Source organism: Xiphophorus maculatus, chromosome 20 (genome assembly GCF_002775205.1).
Source record: "Xiphophorus maculatus strain JP 163 A chromosome 20, X_maculatus-5.0-male, whole genome shotgun sequence".
NCBI classification, from domain to species: Eukaryota; Metazoa; Chordata; class Actinopteri; order Cyprinodontiformes; family Poeciliidae; genus Xiphophorus; species Xiphophorus maculatus.
The window spans coordinates 17,918,006-17,922,975 of record NC_036462.1 but is presented as its reverse complement, the minus strand read 5'-3'; positions in this window follow the sequence as shown (position 1 = coordinate 17,922,975).

Below are 4,970 nucleotides of genomic sequence, written 5' to 3'. Positions count from 1 at the left end.
TGTATTGTGTGAGTCTAAGTCACTTTTAACACACTTTGTTCATATTTGGTGAAACAAAACAAATATGGTTATACTTAGTTTTCAGTCTCGTCTTGTTTCAACTATCCATTCACGCCTACTCAAAGAGGTGAGTAAAACAGACACTCAGCTAAACTATTGACAAATCAAAACCACTGACCCGATAACACGAAATGGAGAAACTTAAATATTGGCTGATTAGGGCTTTCATCCACATTTCTTTCTCTGGAACAGAGGATACAATCTCATGTATAAAATAAAATATGAGATTGATAGAATTATTTGAGCAGAAAAAAAGTTTTATATAAGAAAAATGCCAAATTGTGAAGTCAGTGTGAAACCAAAGCATATGCATTTTTTAAAATGTATTTCTTCTGTCTCGTCTTTACCTACTCCTCCTGTAGGTGGCATCGTGGCTCTGTTTATATATCACAGTATATAATGCCTTCATAGAAGAATTAAATACTTTTATAAAAGTATATATAGTGGAGAGAAAATGGATAGATATTACTATATGCAATATATATTACGATATTATTATTGTAATAACCTTTTTTTATATTTATGTAAATTAAATAAATTAAATATAAATTAAATAAAAATAAACCTTTTTCCTCTACAGTCAACAGAGTTCCATCATTTTGCCTCTTGATGCCCATGTTTGAGTTTTCCATATTCATGCCCAGATTTGTGAATTTGAATTTTGACTTTTATTTGGTCCTTTGGTGCTAGAGTTTTTAATCGGCCGTGAACTGGATTTAGTGACAATCAGTGGTTTAAAAGGATTGCAATGCAGAACAAACTAACATGTTTAGATTGTCACACAGAGGACAGATTATCATGGATTTACAGCATCCATTCACTGCCTGGAGGCAACCAGTTTGACTTTGTTAATTACTGTGCAGGATCCTCATGTGAAGCTTTGTTTAGTCATTCAGTCAGGGCACTCAGATGACACTTGAACAACAAACATTCCTTAACACAAAAACAACCCTCAGCAGTAGCTCTAACTACACAACATGACAGAGAAGCAACAAGTGTAATGCCTGAAAGGTCTTAATTTAAAATATCTATTGATTCAATTTTAACTCTTCTGAAATTCCAAAATCTTGCAAACGTTTCCACTGAATCTTGCACAACAAAGAAACACTCGTAGACTGAAAGGAGGCTTCTTACGTAAAATCTGACTGCACAGGTCTGAGCTGTAATTCAGTCTGGGAGAATGTGAAACACCCATTTCAGTTACTGACATCAGTCACCACAGAGATTATTCCTGTGAAAGAGGATTGACTCAGAAAACTTTGTTCTCCCATTACACCAGCTAATAAAGCTTTTATTATGCTGAGTTACCGTAAAGTTGAGGTGCTTCTGGCACCTGGTCAGGCTAATAGAACATTTGGACCCTGTGGATTATAATAGGTGGCCATTGTCCTATTTAACTTGAAATCAAAAAAAGTAATTAATGTTTTTTTTGGCACTTTCTGGTAATTTCTGTTTGGTACAGGCTTATTATTTCATTTTTATGCGAGAGTGTAAATGATTATTAAAGAACTATTTCAACAATATCAACCTTGTGCATTTCATAATATTTGTTACCAACTCCATGCTGCAGGAGATCTTGTTTCTGTTTATAGCTTAAAAGCAATTGAATAACCTAATAACATAATTTGATTGTGTCACCTCTTGCAGAAGGCGTAACTGCTTTTCCATGTTTTTCATTGTTCAATGTAAGCAGCTATATATTAATTTCACATTTTGTGTTGTTGTTGTACTGAATCCAGATTCCAGATTTAAAGTGGGCAGATAATGAAGAAAATCAGTACCAAACTAAAGATTATAGAAAGAATTTGTTTTGATGTATTGAACTTTGGTTTACTTTTGTCACTTTGGATTTTAGATAATCTAACGGCTTGTTGTTGTTTTTTCAAAGATGTGTAACTTCTGTTTACTTTTGTGCTTAGTCAGGTTCTGCTTTGTCATTGTGTCCCTTCTGTTTTACTATTGTGTTTCTTCTGTCTTGCTAGTAGGGCCTCCACAACTGTGTCCTACCTCCTCAGGTTATGAGTCTATCCTGTTTCTTCTTTTAGCAATCAATCTATCTTTATGAATACATGTGTTATAGAAATTTTGTTGAAGAAATGCCAAGTCAGAAAGGAATTATTTGATGAGGAGAATTACTTTTGCATCTTTCAGGAATTGTGCTTATGCCCTCAGTTTCAACAAAAGTATTACAGTATTACTGTATATGTTTTAATCAAGTAGCTGTTTTCCCTTCAATTGTTGAAAAACTTAAAAAAATGTTACTTCCTGATTTACCACCTTAGGTTGGGCCTTTGCCTCTTTTAAAACTCCTGCTCTTTGTGAAACTGCACCTTGAGGAAGTCATTACGACATCTATTAACTTGTTAACAACATTTTTACCAGATTTACACTGAGAAGTAGCTTATGCCATAAGCTCAGCAGATACACAGGTCCACCAGTTGTTTGCCATTTGCTGCCTGCTAGTCTGAAGGAGCTAGCCAGCAGCTCCTTCAGGAGGCTTGGAAACTGCAGCTCAGATGAGGAGCTGCACCTCAAAAGCGGTGCAGGATCCACCCAGATATTTTACACACAGCTAAATGGTTGCTATGGGAAATTAAAGGATTTCTCAAACATGTATGAAAGAATCAAGGCAACACTCCATGTATGTTTTTTGATGAGGGGATAACATTATAGCATGATGTAAAGCTCAAAAAAGTCAATTTTACACTTCAGCATAACAAGACATTTCATGCTCCCAACCACATGGGAGCATGAAATTTGGGTGGAAAAATTTAACTGGCCTGTATATTGTTGAATTTCAATCAGAGTGAAGCCATGGCCTCTCATCCAACATCACTGTCTGACCTCACAAATTGGTTTCAGGAAGAACGGTCAGAAATTCCCATTCATAAACTACAACAGAAGAGTTGATTCTACTGCAGCTCAAAGGTGGGCCAGCAACATTTAAACACTTTTGATAAATAAGATTATTTCTGAAGTCCACATGTGCTTTGTTTCAATTTTCTTGTGTCCTCTGCAGTCTTGCAACTGGTTCATCATTAAATCAACCAGACGCAAGAGCACAAACATTCAGAGTTCAGTAACGTTTTACTGAACTTTACAAGAGATAAAGTTCAGTAAAACTTTACCTCTTGTTCATGCTTGAGTTCTCCACAGCAATTTACATTTATATTTTGTACATTTTAAAAGTATTTTGCATGTTGATTGAAAGTAAATGTATCCTTTCCTCATTCTCTTGTGACTCACCTGTCACTGACTACAGTGTTGCCACTTGGAAGGACATCCCTGAATGATTTCCCCATTGTTCTGTTTGTTCTGTTTGCATAGATCAAAATAAACAGGAAATGTCAAAATAACACGTGGCAAAGTATTTTTTTGCGAATTACCTGAAGAACCTGTAGAAATTTAAAGCCATAGAAGAATAAACAGCGTAACAAACAGCTTAAACAAGACTATTACTGCAGAAAGCCTTGACAAAGTCATACATACAGTACAAGTAGCATTGAGGCTTTTGTGTAATTTAGACTGATTATCGCCCAGGTGCTGAACTTCGCAATCTTTAAAGAATGCAGGAAATGCAACCTTGAACTACAAGCAGCAAACAAGTTGTCAATCCACTATCAAAAGTGAAAGCAAAGGCAAGTTTCTGAGAATAATATGCTGTTTGTTCTGAATTGCAATGCCTTCAGGCACATCTCTTTATGTCTAACAGAAATTTAAACAATATAACGTTTGAACAGTGCCTCATGCAGCTTCTCAATAGTGTTTTAGTTTGTTCTCCACTGTTAGCTCTACGGTAATAAAACATCCTAAATGTACAGAGTACGGAGTACTTGGAAAAGTACTCATACCTCCCAAACCAGTTTTTACAATTTCTTTCAGTCACAAACTTAAACTCTTATTAATCTGAGATTTTAAGCAAAAGAACAACAGATACATTTATCTTGTATGATGTATGCTACATGTAAGTGTAGTTTTGTACGTGAAGGAAAACAACACATGATTTTTAAGGGGTTTTTTTTACAAAACAAACTGAAATGTGTGTTGTATTTTTCCACTTTAGTTTGACACTGAAATAAAAAGCAGTATAGGATTTAATCTTGGTATTAGTACAAATGTTCTATGAAGGTGTTAGACGTTTGTTATAAATATCAATAAACAAACAGCATCATGAAGACCAAAGAGCACAGCAGACAGATTAAGGGATTAGGTTATAAAACAAAATTTCAAGCTTGGAACATATGAAGTAGCACCATTGAATCCATCATCTGTAGGTGGAATAAGTCTGATCCTTATGGAGAAGTTGCACAAAAAAATCACATCTATTGAAAAAAGGGCAAAAGAGATCATGTTTGCAGGTGGACATAAACCAGCTATGTGATGGAGTAAACATGTGGAAAAAAGGGCTTTGGTGTAAGACCAAAATCTGAATTTCTGACAAACAACATGTAATATGTTGCTGAAAACTAACACATCAGCCTGAAATGCTACAATGGCCTGAACTTATAAATCTCTAAATCAAGTCTGAGGTCTCCAAAACACTTCACACTACATTCAGACATTCATCCATTCATGCACACATCCATACACTGATGGCAGTAATCTACAATGTATCCACAGATTCCCTGGTTTAGAATGGTTGGCTGCCATGCGCCGGAGCCACCAGGCCCTCTGACCATCAGCAGGTTGGGGAAGTGTCTTTCCCAAGGACACAATGGTGACTGAGACGAATGGAGCAAAGGTTCAAACCAGCAACCTACTGATTACAGGACGGATCCCTACTGTCTGGGTCTCTGCCAACTGGTTGGGTCTTTTCTTTAGCAAGGGACCGTGAAGTTGGACACTGGTTCTTTTAGAAGCTGCAAAAGATTTCAGACTGAGGGAGAGGTTCACCTTGCAGGAAGACAACA